The sequence below is a fragment of the Vipera berus genome (genome assembly GCF_964194415.1).
Source record: "Vipera berus genome assembly, chromosome: 15".
NCBI lineage: Eukaryota > Metazoa > Chordata > Lepidosauria > Squamata > Viperidae > Vipera > Vipera berus.
The window spans coordinates 4,959,929-4,987,131 of record NC_138218.1 but is presented as its reverse complement, the minus strand read 5'-3'; the positions used below and the strand labels follow the sequence as shown (position 1 = coordinate 4,987,131).

The 27,203-nt window shown below is 42.7% G+C and overlaps 1 protein-coding gene across 4 annotated transcripts in view; it reads right to left on the bottom strand.

The window, feature by feature from the left end:
* The window catches only part of NEK6 (NIMA related kinase 6), a 72,326-nt gene extending 45,598 nt beyond the window's left edge, over positions 1-26,728 (bottom strand). For all 4 annotated transcript variants that reach the window (XM_081339637.1, XM_081339638.1, XM_081339639.1 and 1 more), the window contains exon 1: positions 26,533-26,728. The gene's annotated coding sequence lies outside the window, so the exon portion shown is untranslated. The remainder of the gene's footprint in view (positions 1-26,532) is intronic.
* Positions 26,729-27,203: the final 475 nt, after the last annotated feature.

The window sequence follows — 27,203 nt, the reverse complement described above, 5'->3', positions numbered from 1 at the left end:
AAGGTCCCTTCCAAATTATTATTATTATTATCATTATTGTCATCATTATTATTATCATTATTGTCATTATTGTCATTATTATTATTATTATTATTATTATTATTATTATTATTATTATTATTATTATTATTATTAACAACAACAACGAACTATCTGGGACTGATTCATGATGATATGATTAGAACTATTTTTTAAATTAACGTATAATATGAAATAAAAATGCAAAAGAAAATAGGACGGAAGTTAGGGGGAGGAAAGGGAAAGGTGAAAAATGTAGGAAAAAGGGCAAAAGAGGGTGTTGACATCCAACTCTCTTTGGTGCGACAGAATAAGATAATGACATCAAACCTCAACTTTTTCCACTTTTACACAATAGTATGAACTAGCCGTTTCTTTAATAACAAACCTATCTAACCGGCAAAACCCAAATTCAAAGTTTCATCATCATCATCATTATTATTATTATTATTATTATTATTATTATTATTATTATTATTATTATTATTATTATTATTATTATTATTTTCCACCTCGAGCACAAAGTCCAGAAGCCGTTTCCAAGCAGCAACCAATCGTGTTTGATTTTTTTTCTGTTAATCAAAGCCGTCAAGTTTAGCCACCTATGCTAACTCCATCAACTTTTGCAGCCATTCGTCCATTCTGGGGGTGGTCTAAATTACTTAGCTACGTTCAAGCCGTTCCCCGCCCCCTACACTTCCTCTTGTAAACTGCGAGCAAAGAGTAAAAGACAGCATCAGAAGCTCTCCTCCTCGCCAGATAGTTAGTCCTGAACCGGAATAATTAAAGCATCTGACAGCCCTTTTCAGACACAGGCACCTATTTACGGTAAAACGCCTGTAGTCTGAAATCTTCTGCTGGACTTTTCTCGGAAGGCAATCCGAGATGACTCAAAAAACGGCTGTAAACAGAGCCATTTAACAGGAAGAACTTGCAGAAATAAGGCAATTCACACATCCCTTGAAGACAGCAGTGCATTTTGCAAAGACAAGCAATGTGTTGCACACCGGGGCAGTGTGTAAGGTATTCCTGAGTCTAGAACCTCAGCCAGCTCTGAGAAAGTCCTTCAACTAACGCTGCTTTGAGTTTTCAAGCTGTTGTAGAGAGGGATGGCATTTTGACACGGCTCTGGAAGCTAAACGTCTTCACTCAACTCCCAGTTTTGTTCGGAATGAGGTAGTGCAGATGACCTCAAAGGCCCCCCCACCACTAACTTCCTCCCGGCTCTTCACCACAACCGGTGTTGCTTCAGGAGGGCGTGAAGTCACTGCTCCGTCCCAGGAAACCCCCCGCCAATGCCCCCACCACCACCACCGACGGTAACGTGGCTCACCCCGAGCTCGCAGCCACCAATAAATCCAACGCCACTCGCTCGCCTACGTACGTTTTGAGCTTTCGTGGCAGGCTTCCCGTTCTGTTTGAAATAAATTCTCCACGCAGCTCATGTTTACGTTCCTGCCTTGAGTCAGCAAGATTAAGCTTTCAACGGAACGACAAGAAGATGTTTCCACGCTGCCTTCATTCACAAAAATAAATAAGTAAATAAATAAAATTCCACTTCAAGTTAAGCCACTCGGTGCAGTAAATCTCCCCAGCCTCGTTTTTTTTTTTTTTTGCAGGCCAAGGGTTGCCATCAATACATATTTGGGGAGATGAAAACAAGGAGAAATATTTAAATCAGCATTTATTGGTGGGTGGGGAGGTTGACTAATTCATTGGCCAAGAAGATCCAGATCCAATGCCCCCCACCCTAGGCTAATTTGCATGGTCATCTACTCCCCAAAAATTTCAATTCAGTTGAATCAGAAACAGAATAGAACTGGAAGGGACCTTGGAGGTCTTCTAGTCCAGCCCCCCGCTCAAGCAGGAGACCCTATATCCTTTCAGACAAGTGGCTGTCCGGTCTCTCCTCCAGCGATGGAGCACCCACAGCTTCTGGTGGCAAGCTGTTCCACTGGCTCATTGTCCTCACAGTTAGGAAGTTTCTCCTTAATTCCAGGTTGCTTCTCTCCTTGATTAGTTCCCAACCGTTGTTTCTTCGTCTTGCCTTCTGGTGCTTTGGAAAATAAGTTGACACCCCCCCTCCTCTTCTTTCTGGCAGCCCCTCAAATACTGGAACGCTGCAAGATGTGAGCAAGGAGATTTTCACAGACGTGGGTGAAATCTGGTTCCAAGATATTTTACATTCCTTTTCTCTTAAACCCCCCCCCCTGAGATCTTCTGCCCACCTCTTCAAAAATTCTGATTTTTTTTTTCCCCTCTGGCAACAAGGAAGTCTAAGAAGGATCTCATGTGCTAACCTTTATGGCGTCCGTTCTATTTATAAATTCGAGTTATCTGCTGGGGGTTTTCGTTTTTCTTGCTGGCGGCCTTCTTAGTATTAGTCACCGTTTCGCTGTTCATCGGTTTGAATGGATTCTTTGTCGCTGGCTCGAATTCTTCTCAACTTCCCAAGGCAGGCAAGTTATAATTTAACTAGATGCTTGCTGATTTGCATCGTGAAAAGCCACGGTTGAAAACAGAACAAGGTTTTCCCATTCGCAGGCCACGCCTTTTCCCATTAATAAAGATTTCCGGGCAGTGGAACCAAAACACCGTGCGGTAAGGCTGTTTAATTAAGTAAATGTACAAATTATCGTTTAGCACCAGAACTCTACGAACGACAGATGTTGTTCTTTCAATACCAGCCTGTTCTGTGAGAGGACATTTGTTTAGTGGCCATTCAAAGTGACAACAGCGCTGGAAAAAATAAACTTATGACCATTTTTCACCCTTACAACCGCTGCAGCATCTCTACGCTTGGGAGATCAAAATTCAGACGCTTGGCACAACTGACTCATATTTATGATGGTCGTGGTGTCCTGGGGTAAGGTGATCCCCTTTTGCGACCTAAGTCAAGTGTGGGGAGGGGAAGCCAGATTCTCTTAACCACCGTGTTACTGACTTAATAGCTGCAGTGATTCAATTAACAACGGTGGCAAGGTAGGTCGCAAAAATGGGGCAAAACTGTCTCACTTAGCGACAGCAATTTTGGGCTCAAGGGTATAAATAGAGGCGTAGAATCAAAATCACGTGAAGTCTTAGTACTGCATTATAAAGGCTTAGTTAAGGCCACGCCTGGAATGCTGCATCCGGTTTTGGTTTACCACATCACAAAAAAGATGTTGAGACTTTGGAAAAACTGCAGAGAAGAGCAACTAACATAATTAAAGGCCTGGAGACAAAAAACATACGAAGAACGGCTGCAAGATTTGGGAATGGGCAGTCTAGAGAACGGGGGACATGATAGCTGTATCCCAGTATTTGAGGGGCTGCCTGAAAAAGAGGAGGGGGTCGATTTATTTTCCAAAGCACCAGAAGGCAGGACAAGAAACTAATCCAGGAGAGAAGCAACCCAGAATTAAGGAGAAACTTCCTAACAATGAGGACAATTAACCAGCGGAACAGAAGTTGCCTTCACAAGTTGTGGGTGCCTCCATCATTGGAGGTTCTTAAGAAGAGACCGGACAGTCACTTGTCTGAACTGGTATAGGTTCTGCTGCTTGAGCAGGGGGCTGGATTGGAAGACCTCCAGGGTCCCTTCCAACTGTATTACGATTCTGATTCTGACTATCTGTAATTACAGAGAGCAAGCATAACCTTAACTTTCAAACAAATCGTACCTAAAAAATGCAAACTTTACGCATCGTTACCGCCGTGTCTGATCGTATATGTATATATGTTGTACTGTTTACGATTTCGGTATTCTATTCATATCAATATAAATAACTCTTAACTATGTCTGTCCATGAGATGGCCCCAATCAGCCTCCTTAAATTCCTCCAGCAGATTAAGTTGACAGGAACGCTTCAAAAATGTATTTCGAGTCCCCGCTGAAGTACTGTATTTGCATGGTGCCCAAACAGAAAAATAATGAACCGGAGATTTTACCCAGATTCGGAGACCGTGCACAATGTCTCATATCCTCGAAATAGGAAAATAAGAAGATAAGCTCCTTGTCTAGAAGCAAAAAAATATTCCCTAATCTCATTTGGCATGTGCCAAATCTCATCTCGGACATTTGAAAATCCTTTCTCCCGTAAAGTAAACCCAGGTTAAGCATCGAGGAGACTTCGATGCGTTTTTTTTTAACCCTCCAGTAGCTTGAAGAACTGGTGGCTTTGTCTCTACATAGGTTCAGCTTCAAGTCTTTGTTCACGATGAATGAAGGTTGGGGGCCACCACCTTCAGCCTTGAAAGGCCTCCAGAGGTTGCAATAAGAGTTTATCAAGCAGTTGGAAACACAGCTGGAATCACAAACAGCGAGGCTTCCACTGAACTCTCAAACTAAAGGTGTTGAGTCTTTGGAAAACGTGCAGAGAAGAGCAACGAAGAGGATCCAAGGCCTGGAGACTAAAACATATGAAGAACGGCTGCGGGACTTGGGTTTGGCCAGTCTAAAGAAAGGAAGGACTAGGGGGGACACGATAGCAGTCTTCCAGTATTTGGGGGGCTGTCACAAAGAAGAGGGGGGGGTCAAATTGTTCTCCAAAGTACCAGAGGGCAGGACAAGAAACAACGGATGGAAGCTAATCAGGGAGAGAAGCAACCTGGAATTAAGGAGAAACTTCCTGACAGTGAGGACAATTAACCAGTGGAACAGCTTGCCACCAGAAATCATGGGCGCTCCATCACTGGAGGTTTTTAAGAAGAGGCTAGACACTTTGAAATTGTACAGATTCTCCTGCTTTAACAGGAGGTTGGACTAGAAGAACAGCAGGGTCCCTTCCAACTCTGTCATTCTATTCTATTCTATTCTATTCTATTCTATTCTATTCTATTCTATTCTATTCTATTCTATTCTATTCTATTCTATTCTATTCTATTCTATTCCATATTTTCTATTCTATTCTATTCTATTCTATTCTATTCTATTCTATTCTATTCTAGTCTAGTCTAGTCTAGTCTATTCTATTCCATTCCATTCCATTCCATTCCATTCCATTCCATTCCATTCCATATTCTATTCTATTCTATTCTATTCTATTCTATTCTATTCTATTCTATTCTATTCCATATTTTCTATTCTATTCTATTCTATTCTATTCTATTCCATTCCATTCCATTCTATTCTATTCTATTTCCTTAATTCTATTCTATTCTATTCTATTTCCTTAATTCTATTCTATTCTAGTCTAGTCTAGTCTATTCCTCCATTCCATTATTCTATTCTATTCTATTCTATTCTATTCTATTCTATTCTATTCTATTCTATTCTATTCTATTCTATTCCTCCATTCCATTATTCTATTCTATTCTATTCTATTCTATTCTATTCTATTCTATTCTATTCTATTCTATTCTATTCTATTCTATTCTATTCTATTCTATTCTATTCTATTCTATTCCTCCATTCCATTATTCTATTCTATTCTATTCTATTCTATTCTATTCTATTCTATTCTATTCTATTCTATTCTATTCTATTCTATTCTATTCTATTCTATTCTATTCTATTCTATTCTATTCTACACAAATTCATGGCGTCTCCTTCCTCAGAGGTTGTTTACCCCACCGCTGGAGCTGAAGGAACAAGGCTTCCTTTTGAGTTATAAATGTAGTTCTATTAACCAACACAACGGTCTCTGTGGTCTGCTGTACCTCAGAATATTAGGGAAGTTGCTCGGCAAGAAAGAATCTGTTTTCCACGGAAGAGGAAGAAAAGTAACTACAGTGCCAAATCCTAAGGGAACTTATTAGATCCTTGAAGAGCTTCAGCGATGGCTGAAAGCCATGTTTGCCGGCAGGATGATTCATCTTAGCTGGATACGAAGCCCAGGCAGGACAGAGAAAGACCCTGAAGACTGGATTCCGGCATTCTCGGATAATGGCAGAAATGCATCTTAGCAGCAAATACTTATTCGCCTGCTCATAATTTTGCTGCTTTAAGACTTTTTTTTTTCCCCTTAAAATTTGCTACTGCCGTCCTGGGAAAATGGCATGACTCGCCTTGGTAGGTGGTTCTAGCCTAACATTCATGGTTTGCATGCTGAATCAAGGTCCTTGGTAGGTGGTTCTAGCCTAACATTCATGGTTTGCACGCTGAATGAAGGTCCTTGGTAGGTGGTTCTAGCCTAACATTCATGGTTTGCATGCTGAATCAAGGTCCTTGGTAGGTGGTTCTAGCCTAACATTCATGGTTTGCACGCTGAATCAAGGTCCTGGGTAGGTGGTTCTAGCCTAACATTCATGGTTTGCATGCTGAATCAAATTAAATCAATTAAATTATTATTAAATTAAATGAAGGTCTTAGGCTCCCCTTGGTAGGTGATTCTAGCCTAACATTTGTGGTTTGCACACTGAATCAAGGTCTTAAGACTCCCCTTGGTAGGTGGTTTTAGCCTACCATTCATGGTTTGCATGCTAAATCAAGGTCTTAGACTCCCTTTCTCCAAGCCTGCAACTTAAGATGTTACCCAGGAAGCAAATTTACTGTTTTTGAAAGGAGAAGAGAAGAGATTTAAAATAAAATTTCACAACCAGGAACAATCATCGGGAGGGCTTGCCTCTAGAAGTTATGGGTGCTACATCCTCTATAACCGTGGTTTATAGAGGTTGTGGGTGTTATATGCTTCTATAACACTCTGGTTTGGCACAGCAACCAAAGAGGACATACACAGACTTTGATGGATAGTTAGAAGTGCAGAAAAGACAAGTGCAACCACCACCCTTCCATTGAGGACCTAAATACTGCAGGAGCCAGAAAGAGGGCTGAGAAAATATCTACAGACCTGGATATAAACTCTAAGATGATCCAAGGCCTGGAGACTAAAACATACAAAGAACGGCTGCAGGACTTGGGCTTGGCCAGTCTAGAGAAAAGAAGAAAGAGGGGAGACATGATAGCAGCCTTCCAGTATTTGAGGGGGCTGCCCCAAGGAAGTGGGGCGGGCAGGTTGTTCACCAGAGCACCAGAGGGAAGGACGAGAAACAATGGTTGGAAACTGACCAAAGAGAGAAGCAACCTGGAATTAAGGAGAAACTTCCTGAAAGTGAGAACAATCAACCAGTGGAACAGCTTGCCACCAGAAGTTGTGGGTGCTCCATCACTGGAGATTTTTAAGAAGAGACTGGACAGTCACTTGTCTGAGACAGTATAGGTTCTCCTGCTTGAGCAGGGGGCTGGACTAGATGACCTCCAAGGTCCCTTCCAACTCTGTTATTCTATTCTATTCTATTCTATTCTATTCTATTCTATTCTATTCTATTCTATTCTATTCTATTCTATTCTATTCTATTCTATTCTATTCTATTCTATTCTATTCTATTCACGGTTGCTGGAATTGGGTATGTCTAGTTTAATGAAGAGAAGGGCGAGGAGTGACATGATAGCATTTTTCCAATACATCAGGGGTTGCCCCAAAGAAGAGGGAGTCAAGCTATTTCTCCAAACCGCCAGAAGGCAGGACAAGAAGCAATGGATGGAAACTCATTAAGGAGAGAAGCAACCCGGAACTAAGGAGAAATTTCCTGACAGAACAATTAACCAGTGGAACTACCTGCCTCCAGAAGCGGTGAATGCTCCAACACTGGAAGTTTTTAAAAAGAGACTGGACAGCCATTTGTCTGAAATGGTATAGGGTTTCCTGCCTGAGCAGGGGGTTGGGCTAGATGACCTCCAAGGTCCCTTCCAACTTTATTATTATTATTATTATTATTATTATTATTATTATTATTATTATTATTATTATTATTATTATTATTATTATTAATTAGCAATTCACTTAACAATTGTGGCAGGAAAGGTCGTAAAATGGGGCAAAACTCACTGAACTAATGTCTCACTTAGCAACATAATTACAGGGGTCAATTATAGTCATAAATTGAGAACTACCTGTATTACTTTTTTTTTTTAATCCCATTTATATCCCGCCCTTCTCCAAAGACTCAGGGTGGCTTACAATCTAAGCACAAATCAAATGTGCTTAGCAGTATTACTTTTAACCTTCTCATCTTTCCTTTTACCTTCTACTATTGGTATCTTATGATTATATTACTTTGTTATTTGTATTTACACTGAGAGCTACTGCACCGGAGACAAACTCCTTGTGTGTCCAAGCACACTTGGCCAATAAAGAATATTCAAGAATATTGAAGAATCACTAGAGTTTTCAAGAAGAGACTGGACAGCCATTTGTCTAGAATGTTACAGGATCTCCTGCTATGGGCAGGGGGTTGGACTAGATGACCTCCAATGTCCCTTCCAGCCCTACTGTTCTGTGTTCTATACATGAGACCTTCTGTTGACTCTTGAAAAGGATTGTTGTCCACGCATGCAGAAAATTTATAACACATTCTCCAGGGCAGGAGAATGAAATTCCTGCTACACTCACAGATTCCCACATAATAAATTTCTATTCGGGAACAGAGGAGGTAAAGATTGGTGCAGCAACAATATTCTGCTGGACAACATCGCATTCCCAACACTGCATTTTTTTTTTCTTTACAGTGGCCACCTAATCTTGATTTTTCCTTTTCTATAATCTGCACTAAGGAAATAGTGATCTTAAGCATCTCAAAACCGTCGGCATGATCCCTCTGGATGAACTGGACCATCCACACCCTAGTTGGGACTTGAGATGTCAAGTCTACGTCTGAAGTTGAACATGGATGGAGTAGAGTAGAGTAGAGTAGAGTAGAGTAGAGTAGAGTAGAGTAGAGTAGAATAGAATAGAATTAGAATGCAGAATAGACTTAGAATGTAGAATAGAATTAGAATGCAGAATAGAATATAGAAAATAACAGAATATTACAATACGTCGGAAACTTGACAGCAGAATAGAACAGAATTAGAATGCAGAATAAAATTAGAATGCAGAATAGAATATAGAAAATAATAGAATATTAGGATGCAGAATAGAACAGAATATAGACTAGACTAGACTAGAATTAGAATGCAGAATAGAATATAGAAAATAACAGAATATTACAATACGTCGGAAACTTGACAGCAGAATAGAACAGAATTAGAATGCAGAATAAAATTAGAATGCAGAATAGAATATAGAAAATAATAGAATATTAGGATGCAGAATAGAACAGAATATAGACTAGACTAGACTAGAATTAGAATGCAGAATAGAATATAGAAAATAACAGAATATTACAATACGTCGGAAACTTGACAGCAGAATAGAACAGAATTAGAATGCAGAATAAAATTAGAATGCAGAATAGAATATAGAAAATAATAGAATATTAGGATGCAGAATAGAACAGAATACAGACTAGACTAGACTAGACTAGACTAGAATAACGGAGTTGGGACCATGGAGGTCTTCTCATCCAACCCCTTGCTCAGGCAGGAAACACTATCCCATTTTAGACAAATAGTTGTCCAATCTCTCCTAAGGTTGTGCTTCTCCTGGCAGCCCACTCGTTGTGGGAGGGGCCCCAACTTTTGTGTCTGCTACACATCTTTTGGCGGTCCACCCTAACCCCTGACCAAGAGCAACTGTGGCCTCTAAAACAATGACAAACCTTGTCGCGTTGCGTTACGTAAACCCACCACAAACACCGGTAGACGACGCCATTAAATGCATGAAGTATTTCTCTTCAGTGAAGAAGCGATTTCCAGTTGGGTGGGAAATACCACATAACGGGACAGAAAGAAATGTCCGCTGTGATATTCACATCTAATTACAGCCAAGAATTGTTGTTGTGTGTTTGTTTTTGTCTTTTAAAAAAACCCACAAGTCTCACAGAAGGAAATGGAAGGCAAATTTTGCTCAAGATGCCAGATAACCCTGAGAAAACAAGCTACAGATATTGCAAAAAAAAAATAAAAAATAGCCAGATGATGGCAAAATCCCCGTATTAGTTTACGCTTTGCTAGGAGGCATCGGCTGATAAGCATATACACATTTTGCAGACAAAGAAGAAAATTGCAAGAATTAAAACCTGCTTCAGTTGGAAACCGGCTCTGGATTTTATGCTTGAAGTGGGGGTGAAAAAAAATGAAACTTTGATTTGGGGTTTTATCGATTAATAGGTTTGCTGTTATAGAAATGGTTACTTCATAATATTATTATGTAAAAGTAAAAAGTGGAGGTTTGATGTTATTGATCTTATTCTACTGCACCAAAGGGAGTTGGAAGTTAATACTCTTCCTTCCTTTTTCATTCATTCTTTCTTTTCTCTTTCTCTCTTTTTCTTTCCTCTTTTTTCTTTCTTTCTTTCTTTCTTTCTTTCTTTCTTTCTTTCTTTCTTTCTTTCTTTCTTTCTTTCTTTCTTTCTTTCTTTTTTCTTTCCCCTTGCCCCACACTTTCCCTTCCCTTTTTTCTCCCCTATTTTCCTCCTATTTTCTTTTGCATTTTTGTATTACATATTATAAACTAATTTTTAAAAAAAGTCAAAAAGTTAAAAGAACCAAACCTGTTTCAAAAACAAACAAGGAAAAAAAATCTCCGTATTGTGTTTGTTAAGATTTAGAATTGTTGGTTCCACTGCTCCTCCAGCTGACAAGACGTTATTAATTGGACTGACTGACCCCTGAAAACAGTTAGGAGCTTAAAACCAGTTAAAAATTTACTCTATAAATATCATAAAAGATTAAGAGATCCTTGCTATCCCTCCAAGAAGCTCTTTCGCCACGAGAATTGTTGTGGTAACGCCGAACATTGATTGTGCAGCAATGTCTTTAGCGTATACAGCTTGTGCTAAAAGCCACACCACTCTTCCATCTTTCAAGAGCTGAAATCATCGCTTAAGATTTTCCAGACTGATTAAACGCAGTCCGTAAAGGGATGGGAAGGAAGCGACCTCAGTTTTGTGGGTTTTTTTTTCTTTCTATCTTTGCTTTCCAGGGAAAGGTGATTGTGAAAAGTTCTCCTCAACCCGTTTTCCACATCTTGTCCTAACAGATCCTTCTTTTCTTGCAAGACTTTGAAAACAGGGGCTGCCAAATAGAGAAGAAAAAGATGGGTTTTCCGTTTGCCTATTTTGAATGAGTCCAGGGGAAGACCATATGAAGAAAAGAAAAAAAAAAAGCTCTGGGTTTTAGGGCGAGCCTCTGCAGCTTCTACCAGGAGATGCCTCAAAGGTTAGAGGTTAGGGAAGGAAAGAAGGAAGGAAGGAAAAGAGGAAGGGAAGGAGAAAGAGAGAGAGAGAAAGAAAGAAAAAGAAAGAAAGAAAGAAAGAAAGAAAGAAAGAAAGAGAAAGAAAGAAAGAAAGAAAGAAAAAGAAAGAAAGAAGAGAAGGGAGGGAAGGAGAAGGGAAGAAAGAGAAAGAAAGAAAGAAAGAAAGAAAGAAAGAAAGAAAGAAAGAAAGAAAGAAAGAAAGAAAGAAAGAAAAAAGGGAGGTGGAAGAGAAGGAAGGAAGGAAAGTAGAAGAAAAGGAAGGGAGGGAGGGAGAAGGGAAGAAAGAGAAAGAAAGAAAGAAAGAAAGAAAGAAAGAAAGAAAGAAAGAAAGAAAGAAAGAAAGAAAGAAAGAAGGGAGGGAGGGAGGAAAGAAAGAAAGAAAGAAAGAGAGAGAGAGAGAAAGAAAGAAAGAAAGAAAGAAAGAAAGAAAGAAAGAAAAAGAAAGAAGGGAGGTGGAAGAGAAGGAAGGAAGGAGAGGGAGAAGGGAAGAAAAAGCAAGGGAAGGAAGATAAATGAAGGAAGGAAGGAAGAAAGGAAGGAAGGAGAGAGGGAGGGAGGGAGGGAGGGAAGAAAGAAAGAGAGAGAGAGAGAGAGAAAGAGAAAGAGAGAGACAAAGAAAGAAAGAAAGAAAGAAAGAAAGAAAGAAAGAAAGAAAGAAAGAAAGGAGGGAGGGAGGGAGGGAGGAAAGAAAGAAAGAAAGAGAGAGAGAGAGAAAGAAAGAAAGAAAGAAGGAAAGAAAGAAAGAAAAAAAAGAAAGAAAGAAAGAAAAAAAGAGAGAAGGGAGGTGGAAGAGAAGGAAGGAAGGAGAGAGGGAGAAGGGAAGAAAAAGCAAGGGAAGGAAGATAAATGAAGGAAGGAAGGAAGGAAGGAAGGAAGGAAGGAAGGAAGGTAGAAGGGAAGAGAGAGAGAGAAAGAAAGAGAGAGAGAAAGAAAGAAAGAAAGAAAGAAAGAAAGAAAGAAAGAAAGAAAGAAAGAAAGAAAGAGAAAGGAGAGAGGGAGGAAGGAAAGAGAAAAAGAGAGAAGGGAGGTGGAAGAGAAGGAAGGAAGGAGAGAGGGAGAAGGGAAGAAAAAGCAAGGGAAGGAAGGAAGGAAGATAAAGGAAGGAAAAGAGGGAGGGAGAGAGGGAAGGAAGGAACGAAGGAAGGCCACACAGCTCTTGAGCTGGCACCCAGAGATAATCTGGCAACTGGTGCCAACCTTAAGACTGGTCTCATGCCACGGGGGGGGTGGGGGGGGTGATTCCTGCTGTTGAAAAGGAGAAACATTCCTCCCACTCCTCACCCATGTTTTCTGGACTCAAAACTACCAACCGTGGCAAAATAAATATAAGTTCAGCAAAGGACAAACAAATGTTTTTATATATATATATATAAAAGGTAAAGGTAAAGGTTCCCCCGCACGTGCGTGCTAGTTGTTTCCGACTCTAGGGGCCGGTGCTCATCTCCGTTTCAAAGCCGAAGAGCCAGCGCTTGTCCGAGGACGTCTCCGCGGTCATGTGGCCGGCATGACTAGACGCCAAAGGCGCACGGAACTGAAAAAAAAAAAAAATACCCCACCACCGGAAGCAGGAAACTGGTCAGGGACATGGCAGACCACAAGGGTAGAAGGAAGAGGGGTGGGGGTTTTCTAAGAAACCGAATCTTGAATTAATCTGCACCGGGGAATGAAAATTAAAGGCAGTTCTCTGTACTGTAATATACGATTTTGTGCCAAGAGATATGAACAGCCCGAGCTTAAAGCATTGAAAAAGAACGACGGACAATAGCACCAGCACTTAGACTTATATGCCGCTTCACAGGGCTCTACAGCCCCCTCTAAGCGGTTTACAGAGTCAGCATGTTGCTCCCCCCCAACCATCTCGGTCCTCATTTTACCAACCTCGGAAGGATGGGAGGCTGAGTTAAACTTCAGCTGGTCAGGATCGAACTGCTCGCAGTGGGCAGAATTAGCCTGCAATACTGCATTCTGATAGATAGATAGATAGATAGATAGATAGATAGATAGATAGATAGATAGATAGATAGATAGATAGATAGATAGATAGATATTAAAGACATAGATAGATAGATAGATAGATAGATAGATGATAGATAGATGATAGATAGATAGATAGATAGATAGATAGATATTAAAGACACAGATAGATAGATAGATAGATAGATAGATAGATAGATAGATAGATAGATAGATAGACAGACAGACAGACAGACAGACACAGAGATTAAAGAGATAGATAGATAGATAGATAGATAGATAGATAGATAGATAGATAGATATTAAAGACACAGATAGATAGATAGATAGATAGATAGATAGATAGATATTAAAGACACAGATAGATAGATAGATAGATAGATAGATAGATAGATAGATAGATGATAGATAGATAGATAGATAGATATTAAAGACACAGATAGATAGATAGATAGATAGATAGATAGATAGATAGATAGATAGATAGATAGATAGACAGACAGACAGACAGACAGACACAGAGATTAAAGAGATAGATAGATAGATAGATAGATAGATAGATAGATAGATAGATAGATAGATAGATGATAGATAGATAGATAGATAGATAGATAGATAGATAGATAGAGATATAGACAGACACAGAGATTAGATAGAAGACAAAGATAGATAGATAGATAGATAGATAGATAGATAGATAGATAGATAGATAGATATAGACAGACAGACAGACAGACACAGAGATTAGATAGAAGACAGACAGACAGATAGATAGATAGATAGATATAGATAGACAGACAGACAGACACAGAGATTAGATAAAAGACACAGATAGATAGACAGATAGATAGATAGATAGAGATATAGACAGACACAGAGATTAGACAGAAGACAGAGATAGATAGATAGATAGATAGATAGATAGATAGATAGATAGATAGATAGATAGATAGATAGACAGACAGATAGATAGAGATAGCAATAACCCTTAGACTTATATTCCACTTCACAGCGCTTTACAGCCCCCTCTAAGCGGTTTACAGAGTCAGCATGTTGCCCCCCAACAATCTGGGTCCTCGTTTTACCGACCGCGGAAGGACAAAAGGCTGAGCCAACCTTCACTCTCCTCAAGGCAATAAGTAAGAAGGTTTTGCTATAAATTCAGGGGTCTCATCCAGTGACTCCTGCGCTGCTGTCCTATCTTTGCACTGGGTGGGCCGCAAACATCTGGATGAGAAAGAGAGCTAGATAAATCTGCTTGGGGATCCAAGCCTCTAGCCCGATTCCAAGAAAAAGATTTCCCCCCCCCCCCGTTCAGCAGTCTGTTTTAATTTCAGTCGCAAAAGGAAAGAAGATATTAAAGCAGGTTGCTGAGAGGGGGAAAATAATATTTTCCCAAGATCAGCGGCTGGGTGGGTGGGTGGGGAGTTGCGACACAGTTTGAACTGAATTCAAATATCAAATATGTTTTTACATATCCACCCGCTGCATTTTTCCCCCCAAAGCTTAATTCATTATAAAGACCGCCCTGGGCACTTCGGGGTGGGGTGGGGAGGGGGGGAAGGAGAGAGATTTTTATTGAATTATTTAATTTGTTTATCATATTTAGACCCCGCCCATCTCACTATCTGAGCGGCTCCTGGCGGCTTACGGATACGAAGGATAGAAGCCTATAAAACGCAGCTAAGTAAGAAGAAAAAAAGAATTAAAATCAGAGTGAAAAATAAAATAAGAACGTAGAGAAAAAGCAGCTTTGAAAGGCAGAGGGAGGGAGCGCCTCAAGACGCTTTAAATCAGGGGTCTTCAAACTTGGCCCTTTTATGACTTGTGGACTTCAACTCCCAGAATTCCTCAGCCAGCAAAGCTGGCTGAGGAATTCTGGGAGTTGAAGTCCACAAGTCATAAAAGGGCCAAGTTTGAAGACCCCTGCTTTAAATATATATATATATTTAAAACGTTCTCCTCCTGTTCCTTCTCCCCCAATTTGCAGACTCTTCTCTTAAATGCTTTCCTCTTCCTTCCTTCCCTTCCTTCCTCTAATTCCCAGCTCCTTCCTTTCTCCCTCCCTCCTCTCTTCCTTTCTTTCTCTCTTTTCTCTCTTTTCTTCCTTCCTTCCTTTCTCTTTCTCTTTCTCTCTTTTACTCTTTCTCTCTCTCTCTCTCTCTTTCTCTCTCTTTCTTTTCTTTCCTGTAACACCTGCCTTTCTTTTTAAATGTTCCTTCCACTTGGCAAGCAGGTACTCTTGGCATGCTCAGAGTCCCTCTTTGATTGCAAATCCGGGGAAATTCACAACTTGAGCAATCCCCCGCCCGCCCACTTGAGCCAGAGGGAGGCTTCTGACTCAAGAGACAAGCCCTGACAAGCAGAAGCGCCTCGGTTTGTTCCCGTCTTCCGCACATCCCAGGAAAAGGCTTTTTTGTGCACAATGGACCGAGCAACTCAACAAACTTATTTCCTGGAACTGCACAAGGGGGTTGGCTGTTCCAGAAGCTGACCGACATTTCTCATGAAATAAACCAAGAGGTGAAAACAAAAATAATCCAAGAGACTAGTCAGCAGCGCAGCCTTCTGGGAAACGGAGCCCCTGCAGCCCCTCAAGGTGGGTGGGGGGCTTCTACCTGACCCCCAGACACACACACACACACACACACACACACACCACACACACACACACCAGGCTGGTTCACATCCTATCTTGAATGCCACAACGAACAAATGGCTGCAAACATTAATGGAGTTAGCGAGAGGTGGCTAAATTGACTGCTGGTGATTAAAGAAAAGACGACCATTAAATTTTTGTTCCTATTTGGAAACCGCTTTTGGACTCTGTGCTTAAGGCAGGAAAAAAATAATATTTTTTTTTAAAATTTTTTTATTTTAATCTCATTTATATCCCGCCCTTCTCCGAAGACTCAGGGCGGCTTACCATCTAAGCACAAATTAAATGTGCTTAGCAATAGCCTTCATTCTAAAAATAATAATAAAAATAATAATAAAAATAATAATAATAAAAGCTTGGATTTTTACTGATGAAGCCGGTCTGTTGGTTATAGAAATGGCCCTGTAAAAGTCAAACACTGAGCTTGCACATGGTTACTTTATGCTACATCGCCAAAAATAATCGGAAGGCAATGCTTTTGCTTTTCCTTCTCTCCTTCGCCCTACACTTTCTCCCCTTCCCCTTTTCAGATGGACTCCAGAAGATGGTAGAGGACAGGAAGGCCTGGAGGAACATTGTCCATAGGGTCGCGATGGGTCGGACACGACTTCGCAACTAACAACAACAACAACAACAACTTTATATTTTGATAAACGAATAAAAGAAATATGAGATTAAGAAAAGAGGCCACATCTTCTCCGCCGATCCTTTCCTATGCCATACAAAAACCACACAAGCTGATCTTTCGGGAAAGGCGGCCATCCGTGTCTTCCTGCCGCTCTTTTTAAATCATCCCACCCTCCAGTCAGAGCTGAAGAAGCTTCTTGGATGAGAAGAGAAACGTCTTCAAAGAAAAACAGGAAAGTCCAGCGGGGAAAAAAAACCACTTTTGGGACCCCCCCCCAAAGAACCATTTCTTCCCTTTTCCTGCCCTGGTCAAAGGGACATTTGAAGTCCAAAGCCCCTTTAGCTATACACTTTCTGGGAGTTTCCTATCAAAAGAAGGACTCTGCCATTTGGGTTTTCCCACAGCGTCAACAGGCTGAGCTGCCTTGAAGTCCCCCATTTCAATAAAATGGATGTTAGATCAGCTCTGAAGATTGACAATGATGAGACGAAAGAAAGAGCTAGCTATTTATTCAGATTTTGGTAGCCACAATATGAAAGAGATGTTGAGACTCTGGAAAGAGTGCAGAGAAGAGCAACAAAGATGATTAGGGGACTGGGGGCTAAAACATATAAGGAACAGTTGCAGGAATTGGGACGCGGTGGCTCAGTGGGTTAGGACTCTGAGCTTGTCGATCAGAAGGTCGGCAGTCTGACAGTTCGAATCCCAAGTGCCACGTAACAGAGCGAGGGCCTGTTACTCGTCCCAGCTTCCGCCAACCTAGCAGTTCGGAAGCATGTAAAAATGCAAGTAGAAAAATAGGGACCACTCCGGTGGGAAGGTAACGGTGTTCCGTGCGCCTTTGGCATCCAGTCATGCCGGCCACATGACCACAGAGACGTCCTCGGACAATTGCTGGCTCTTCGGCTTTGAAACGGAGATGAGCACCGGCCCCTAGAGTCGGAAACGACTAGCACGCGTGTGCGGGGGAACCTTTACCTTTACCTTTTAGTTTAATGAAGAGAAGGACTAAGGGGGACATGATAGTAGCCTTCCAGTATCTCAGGGGCTGCCCCAAAGAAGAGGCAGTCAAGCTATTCTCCAAAGCCCCTGAAGGCAGGACAAGAAGCAACAGATGGAAACTAATCAAGAAGAGAAGCAACCTAGAACTAAGGAGGAATTTCCTGACAGTGAAAACAATCAACCAGTGGAACAACCTGCCTCCAGAAGTTGTGAATGCTCCATTACCGGAGGCTTTTAAGAAGAGATTGGACAGCCGTTTGTCTGAAATGGTACAGGGTTTCCTGCCTGAGCAAGGGGTTGGACTAGAAGACCTCCTTGGTCCCTGCCAACTCTGTTATTCTATTTATAACAAGCAGGAAATGGAAAATTGGTAGGTTCATTTCAATAAAATGGCTTGAGAAAATCTCACTGGAGGGATTTTAAATCACGAGGTCCAGCTATGTTACCGGCAAATGCCCCGTTTAGCAGAGTCAGCTGCAGTTAAGAAATGGATGCTTTAAAGAAGGTAGAAAGAGGCCCACGCTCTCGGTTCCAAAATAGTTGTTATGTCTCGTGTTGTGTCACACACCTTTAACGTTTTCACTGTCATTTTAGAAAGGCTGCAAAAGGTTACTTTCCAAGAGAAGCCAAAAGAAAAAAAAAATGGACCTGGAGGAGAAGTATCTTCCAGTTGCGTACAAAATCAAAGCCACTCTTTGTCACGGAAAAGGTGTGTGTGTGTGTGTGTGTGTGTGTGCGTGTGAAATAACAAAGTCTCGCCATTTTGCAAGGTTGCATGCGTGTTCTTGTTAAAACAATACTTCTCTCTCCTGTGCTATCCACCCAAACCAAGAAGAAAATTCCTGACCCACACCACACACACCCACTTTGTGTATTTTTCTTTTCGCTGGCAGGAATCTGCCCGATCAAATGGCTTAGGCCGCAGAATCTGGGAAACATTTTTGCTGTTGTTGTTGTTGTTGGTGGTGTGTGTGTGTGTGTACTGCAAGAAAGCGCAAAAGTTAACATGCACGCTTCGCTTCTCCGCTGCTATGGGGAAGGCTGAGAAGCAAATATGAAGTGAGTATGTTACCTCTAGAGATTCTTTTTCACAACAAGTAATTATTACAACAGAGGGCTGCATGCTTATCCCTGGGGTCCCCACCAATACTCCGGAGAGGCTGATGGGAGCTCTGGAAAGCAAAAACATTCACAAAGAGAGAATCCTTTGTGTTTTGGAGACTTTGTGCGTCCAGAACAACCGTGGCCTGTTGTTGGGTTGCTGCCTTCCAGGAAGAGGCACACACAGATCCCTCCCTGGGTGGCTTTTCACCCTGGTTTAAAACGAAGGAGACAAGATCTCCGGCTTTTGCACAACTCTGCACGCACCCGAAAAGTGCTTTTTCCAACTGGACTGGAACTAGAGGTGTCGACACAGGCCCAGCTGAGCACAGGTGGGCTTGCTAAAGGAAGACGAACCAACAGTCCAGGCTTTGGAGCTGAAGATAAGGGGGCTTATCTTCGCGCTTCCACACAGGACTAGAAGTGCGAGGAGAACAGTAAGTGAGAGGAGGAAAACATTCGTAGCTCAGGGTTGAAAGGAAGGGTCCTTAGTGCTCTCCGAGTTTGGCTGTTTCTTGTAGACGTTTCCTTACCCAACTAAGTAACGTCATCAGTGCTAGAAGAGAATGAGGTTTGCAGACGGGAGGAGGAGGAGGAGGAGGAGGAGGAGGAGGAGGAGGAGGAGGAGGAGGAGGAGGAGGAGAAGAAGAAGAAGAAGAAGAAGAAGAAGAAGAAGAAGAAGAACAACAACAACAACAACAACAACAACAACGACAACAACAACAACAACTGTGGGTTTCTTGGTGCTCTCTGAACTTGGTTGTTTTCTTGCAGACGTTTCATTACCAAACTAAGTAACATCATCAGTACTAGAAGGGAGAGAGGTTGGAGGAGGAGGAGGAGGAGGAGGAGGAGGAGGAGGAGGAGGAGGAGGAGGAGGAGGAGGAGGAAAACAAGGACTGTGGGTTTCTTGGTGCTCTCTGAACTCGCAGACGTTTCCTTACTCAACTAAGTAATGCTACCAGGGCTAGCAAATGGGCCTTCCTCCCTACAGTAGCTCTGAGCTTGGTTGTTTCCTTGCAGACATTTCATTACCCAACTAGGTAAGATCATCAGTGCGCTTCAGTCAAAATCCAGGTCAGGTTGTTTTACTCTCCTACTGCCAACACCCAAATCTGACCCTAACCATATCCGTGGGGCAGCTAAGGAGAGCCAGAGGGACGCAAAACCCGGGGATCACAACCAAAGACACGACAGCCAGGCACAGACACGCTACAGGGTCCGTAGACTCCCCTTCGCTGCAAAGGTAAGGTAGAGAGATTGAAAACATGTAAGAGGATCTAAAAGCTCTACTTCTTCCATTTTGAGGTCATTCGTATATGGAAAAAGAGGCACCAATTCCATTTTAATAATAATAATAAAATAATAATAATAATAATAATAATAATAATAATAATAACAACAACAACAACAACAACAATGAAACACACTCCGATACAATAAAATAATAATAATAATAATAATAATAATAATAATAATAATAATAATAATAATAATAACAACAACAACAACAACAACAATGAAACACACTCCGATACAAAACCACCCGAGTTGGTGAGCAAAGGTTAGCGGAATTTCAAGCACGCTCCGGTCTTAATATTTGTATGTTACTTATATGTAAGGGTGTGGCTCTGTACATATGTTTATATCAGGGGTCTTCAAACTTGGCCCTTTTATGACTTGTGGACTTCGACTCCCAGAATTCCTCAGCCAGGCACGCGTGCCTGGCTGAGGAATTCTGGGAGTCGAAGTCCACAAGTCATAAAAGGGCCAGGTTTGAAGACCCCTGGTTTATATGGTACGTTTTCAATGTTGTGTTATGTATGTGTACACTTTGAGAGGAAGCAGCTAAGTTCCGTTTTTAATGTGCGCCATTGTGCCCACAGGAGAAAAATGACAATAAAGGTTGTCTTATCTTATCCTGCAATAGCTCCTACCACAAGCAGCCACGGCACGGAGGAGCAATGAAAAGATTGCCCTCTTGTTGAGAGCAATCTCTTGTCTTCGGCCCCGTTAATCAACGAATCCAGGACAAGGAGATCCATGGCTTTCCGTGTCCTTACAAAGAGCATTAGAGGGATAAAAAAAATATTGGCAGGTCCTCCCAGACACAGCGCAGCCTGGCCTGTGCTAATCCATTAAGCTGCAAGGTGGCTGAAAACTGACAGGAAGGGGAATAAATAATTAGCCATCACGAAACCAAGGTTTCTGGTGCCCAGTTTAGGGGGTCAAAAACCATCAAAGGTTTCTCTTTCATGGCCCTCACCGTTCAGCAGTCTGAATCCATGAGCCAAACTAATTCAAAATCCGGTTTTCCACTTGTGTATTTTGGAATCTGGAGGAGAGGATACTTTTATATATATATAAAACAAATTATAACCCCTAAAACAAATTATAGATATAAAATATATATGCATATGTATATGTATATGTGTGTGTATCTATATTTATATTTATATTTATATTTATATTTATATTTATATTTATATTTATATTTATATTTATTTATTTAAGTGGATCTGGCCAAAGTCACCTCCGAGTTAGCTGTCGTTTTTCTCTTGCCTCATTCTGTTTCCGGCTAATCTCTCTCAAAAATTTAATAATGAACATATTGATTGGAAAGTCCAGGCTGAATACTGCAACTCTTTACAGCAGGGGTCTTCAAACCTGGCCCTTTTATGACTTGTGGACTTCCAACTCCCAGAATTGCTCAGCCAGGCACGCTGGATGGGGAATTCTGGGAGCTGAAGTCCACAAGCCATAAAAGCGCCAAGTTTGAAGACCCCTGCTTTACAGGGATATAGGCATCCCAAAGGTGCTTTTTTCAGGAGGCAATGAGACTTGAAGTCATGAAGAGGCCAAAGTTTTTCCCATGCTGGCTCAGGAATTCTGGGAGTTGAAGTCCACGAGTCATGAAGAGGCCATAGTTCCCCCATGCTGGCTCAGGAATTCTGGGAGTTGAAGTCCACGAGTCATGAGGGGGGCCCTAGTTCCCCCCATGCTGGCTCAGGAATTCTGGGAGTTGAAGTCCATGAGTCATGAAGGGGCCATAGTTCCCCCATGCTGGCTGAGGAATTCTGGGAGTTGAAGTCCACGGGTCATGAAGGGGCCATAGTTCCCCCATGCTGGCTGAGGAATTCTGGGAGTTGAAGTCCACGGGTCATGAAGGGGCCATAGTTTCCCCCATGCTGGCTGAGGAATTCTGGGAGTTGAAGTCCACGAGTCATGAAGGGGCCATAGTTCCCCCCATGCTGGCTCAGGAATTCTGGGAGTTGAAGTCCACGAGTCATGAAGGGGCCATAGTTCCCCCCATGCTGGCTCAGGAATTCTAGGAGTTGAAGTCCACAAGTCATAAAAGAGCCAAGGTTGCCTACCCCTGCCCTAGACCACTCTCCCGCTTCGCAAGAGAAATTGCGAAATTGAGATACACCGCCTGTATTTCCCAAACATTTCGCTTCGTTTCTCAAAGTCACTTATTAGATTTGTTTAATTGTCCCTGTTGCGATTGGGTCATGGGTGCCCGTGTTGTTACCGAAAGGAGGTAGAGAAAAATAATAATAAGACTCCTACTCAATTTGGGGAAATTTACTTGGAAAGCACCACTTTACAACATCAATCAACGCCTTTCTCAGTTCTTAAAGGTTTCCTGTCTATTTCTGCAGAGCAGAATTAGACCTGCCTAGGACAGAGCAAAGATGTTTAAAGAGGATTCCAGAATGAGAAATTTTGGAAGCAAAGCTCTGATATCTGACTATGTCAGCAATTAATTCCGAGAAACTGGAGGCTAAAACATATAAAGAAGGGTTGCTGGAATTGGGTACATCGAGTTTCATGAAAAGAAGGACTAGGGGGTGACATGATAAACAGTCTTCCAACAGTTGAGGGGCTGCCACAAAGAAGAGGGTGTCAACGTACTTTCCAAAGCACCAGAAGGCAGGACAAGAAGCAACGGATGGAAACTAGTCAAGGAGAGAAGCAACCTAGAACTAAGGAGAAATTTCCTAACAGTGAGAAGAATTAACCAGTGGAACTACCCGCCTCCAGAAGTTATGAATGCTCCAACACTGGATATTTTTAAGAAGAGACTGTACAGTCATTCATTCATGGTATAGGCTTTCCTGCCTGAGCAGGGGGTTGGACTAGAAGACCTCCAAGGTCCCTTCCAAATTTGTTATTCTATTCTGTTCTGTTCTATTCTAATTCTATAATTCTATTCTATTCTTTCTATAATTCCATTCTATAATTCTGTTCTGTTCTATTCTAGTCTTTCTGTAATTCTATTCTATTCATTCTATAATTCTATTCTATTTCTATAATTCTATTCTATTCTGTTCTATTGTATTCTTTCTATAATTCTATTCTGCTCTGCTCTGCTCTATTCTATTCTAGTCTATTCCATTCCATTCTATATTCTATTCAAATTTTATTCTCTATTCTCTATTCTATTCTATTCTATTCTATTCTATTCTATTCTATTCTATTCTGTTCTGTTCTATTCTATTCCATATTCTATTTTATTCCATATTCTATTCTATTCTATTCTTCTATTCTATTCTATTCTATTCTATTCTATTCTATTCTATTCTATTCTATTCTATTCTATTCTATTCTATTCATTATTCCATTCCATTATTTTTTATTCTATTCTATTCTATTCTATTCTATTCTATTCTATTCTATTCTATTCTATTCTATTCTATTCTGTTCCATATTCTATTCTATTCTATTCTATTCTATTCTATTCTATTCTATTCTATTCTATTCTATTCTATTCTATTCTATTCTATTCATTATTCCATTCCATTATTTTTTATTCTATTCTATTCTATTCTATTCTATTCTATTCTATTCTATTCTATTCTATTCTATTCTATTCTATTCTATTCTATTCTATTCTATTCTGTTCCATATTCTATTCTATTCTATTCTATTCTATTCTATTCTATTCTATTCTATTCTATTCTATTCTATTCTATTCTATTCTATTCTATTCTATTCTATTCATTATTCCATTCCATTATTGTTTATTCTATTCTATTCTATTCTATTCTATTCTATTCTATTCTATTCTATTCTATTCTATTCTATTCTATTCTATTCCTTATTCCATTCCATTCCATTCCATTCCATTCCATTCCATTCCATTCCATTCCATAGAAGAACATAAAGAAATAAACTTGATGGAGATGGCGATACAGTATCCAATGGCCCACCACTACTGCCAGCTATCTTCAGATTTGCAGAATTATCTCTTAAATGATAACGCATCATTTCCATTTTAGCCTAGGATTAAAAAGAATCACCATGGGTAAGATTTATTCTATGTGGAGATAAGCCAAACAGGCACGTGCAATAGATATTTTACAGAGCATACACAAGGAGAATAAATACAGTATTCCTGCTGTTATCCGAAATGAAAATAATTATTAGGAAGATGGGTTCCTGTAAACCTGTTTTAACCTCCCTCCCTCCTGGGGCACAGAGGTGGCTCTTATTGCGTTTAAATGATTTTACTTAAACTGCAGAGTGAATCACCTACTCCTTTATGGAGGCCCATTTGCTTACTTCCACCTATCATTTCTGGTTTAAAATGATTGTGCAGCTGGCACGCTCCACACAGGGAGGTCGGAAACGGGTTGGCATAAAAATTCCAGAAGGGTTGAGAGTAACCACATTCCTAAAACCTCACATTAAGCTGAAGTTTATTGTTAGGAAGTATGAGGTTTCAGCAAGTTCTAGAGAAATAGCGCTGGCCAGCCGAGGCCTGTGTGGACATGATAGATAAGAGAGAGGGGGGGAGGGGGGGAGATAAGAGAAAGAGAGATTATAATAGACAGAAAACAGACAGATGCAAGAGATGAGATAGACAGATAGATAGATAGATGATAGATAGATAGATAGATAGATAGATAGATAGATAGATAGATAGATAGATAGATAGATAGATAGATGACAGAAAGATATAAGATATTAGAACGATGATAGATTAGATGGACCCAGAGAGATTAGACCAGGGGTCTTCAAACTTGGCCCTTTTACGACTTGTGGACTTCAATTCCCAGAATTCCTCAGCCAGCAATGCTGGCTGAGGAATTCTGGGAGTTGAAGTCCATAAGTCGTAAAAGGGCCAGGTTTGAAGACCCCTGGATTAGACAGAAGACACAGATACAAGAGATTAGAGAGGGAGAGATTAGATAGAGATTAGATAGAAGATAGAGATAGATAGATAGATAGATAGATAGATAGATAGATAGATAGATAGATAGATAGATAGATAGATAGATAGATAGACAGACAGACAGAAGACAGAAAGATATAAGATATTAGAACGATGATAGATTAGATAGACACAGAGAGATTAGACAGAAGACACAGATACAAGAGATTAGAGAGGGAGAGATTAGATAGAAGATAGAGATAGATAGATAGATAGATAGATAGATAGATAGATAGATAGATAGACAGACAGAAAGATATAAGATATTAGAATGATGATAGATTAGATAGACACAGAGATTAGATAGAAGACACAGATACAAGAGATTAGAGAGGGAGAAAGAGATTATCTAATCTCTGTCTATCTAGAGATTAGATAGGAGATAGAGATAGATAGATAGACACAGAGAGATTAGATAGAAGACAGATAGACAGATTAGATAGATAGATAGATAGACAGACAGACACAGAGATGAGAGAGAGAGGGAGAGAGAGAGAGAGGAGAGAGAGAGAGAGAGAGAGAGAGAGAGAGAGAGAGAGAGAGAGAGAGAGAGAGAGAGAGAGAGAGAGAGAGAGAGAGATCTGGAGATAAGAGATTAGACAGAGTGACACACAATGTTTACAGCAATTTAATCAGAGGATTTTCTTCCGCCATGAGGCTCCTCCAGAAAAAATAGGTGTGTAAAACAGAGCTCTCTGCCCTGTCATATGTACATAACTCAAGGCCCAGGAAAGGGATCCTACCCCAACCTTGGGTGACAGGAATGAAGAGAAACCTGTCCCAACAAGAGAAAAGCCCTGCAGGTGAGGCCGTATGGGGGGGGCTCACAAAACACGCAGGCCCTGTGGCATTAACATTGCCATTTCCAAACCAAATGCAGGGAGGGGGGGCTCACCTGGCTCAGCTTTGGAGGAGGCAGCCCACTCACCTGAGCACCCTTCCAGCTCGCTGACCCCTCCCTGCCTCTACTGGGAGAAGCTGGGGGAGGAAGAGGAGGAACTGGGCTGCAGAGGTGCCAGGGATGACCCCCCCACCCCCATCAAAATATCCCATCCGGGCTGCGGGGGTGTGTGTGTGTTAAACCAGCCCCCCCCCCCCCCGCCAAGCCAGCCAGCTGCTCCGCTGTTCTTCCTAGCCAAGGACATCAAACCCCCCCCCCCCGCGCGCCAGGATGCAAATCGGTGAAATATTTTGAGTCTGGGGGCGGGTGGATGGGTGGGTGGGCTCCTTTCCTTGGCCGGGACCTGAATCGGGCCTGGCTGAGAGGGGAAGCGGTCGAAGGCAGGACCCAAGGCAGCTTTGCCAATTCCCCCGCCCCCCCCAGGACCCTCGAGCGATTTAGGGGGGGGCAGCCCCCCTCCCCCGACCAACCTCAAACCACAGCCAAGGACGTCGAAGCAGCCAGCGAAGGCTGGAGAGCCACGCGCGTTTCGTGGAGAAGCCAGGAGAGGCGCGATTTTGGGGAGGGGGGAGGCGATTCCCGGGGGTGGGGGTGGGGTGTGTGTGTGTGGGGGGGGTCGGTGTAGGGAAGAAGCCCGACGGGGGGGCCGAGCGAGGTCCCGGCCACTGTCCCGCCGCTCGGCCACCCACGCGGGGGCAGTTAACGTTCGCTCGAGGAGCTCCGATCGCTGCCAAACCGGAGTGGGGGGGTCTTTCGGGGGGGGCAGAGTTGGAAGAAGGGAAAGTGGGGCGTCCCCCCCCTCCCCGGGGATGGCGGGGAGGGGGCGTGGTCAGCCCCCGCCCCGCCTCCGGCCGCCCCCTCCCCTCCTCGGTCCTGGGCGCCCCCCCCCACCCACCCAGCTCTTCGCGGGCTTACCTGCCAACCGGGCGCCCCCGGGCCCCTTTCGCCGCTCGGCCCCGCGCTTCTGCTCCGGCGGCTGCTCCGGCCGGGTCGATCCAGCAGGAGTCGGAGGCGAGTTTCCCCCACTCCCGCGCGCGTCCCCGCGCTGGCTGCCTGCTCCCTCCGTCGGGCCGGCCGCGCGCTCCCGCCCCCGCAGCCGCCGAGGAGAGGGAGGGGGGGAGAGAGGGAGGGGGCCTCCGGCTGGCAGGCCACGCCACGCGCGCCCCCGACGCCTCTCCGGGCCCCCCCCAGCTGCCACGCAGGCCGCCGCCGCTGCTTTCCTCGGGGACGAGCGCGCAGGCGGCGGGATGGGGGGGGGAAGGGAAGAGGGGGGGAGGAGGAGCCGTGCGCGCGCGCTCCCGAGCCGTCCTCCCCTGCGGTTGGTCCCTCTGCGCGTCCCCCCCTCCTCCTCCCACCCACCCACCCACCCCTCCTCCTCCTCCCACCCACCCACCCACCCACCCCTCCTCCTCCTCCTCCCACCCACCGACCCATCCTCCTCCCACCCACCCACCCACCCCTCCTCCTCCTCCTCCCACCCACCCACCCACCCCTCCTCCTCCTCCTCCCACCCACCGACCCACCCCTCCTCCTCCTCCTCCCACCCACCCACCCACCCCACCTCCTCCCACCCAACCCCCCTCCTC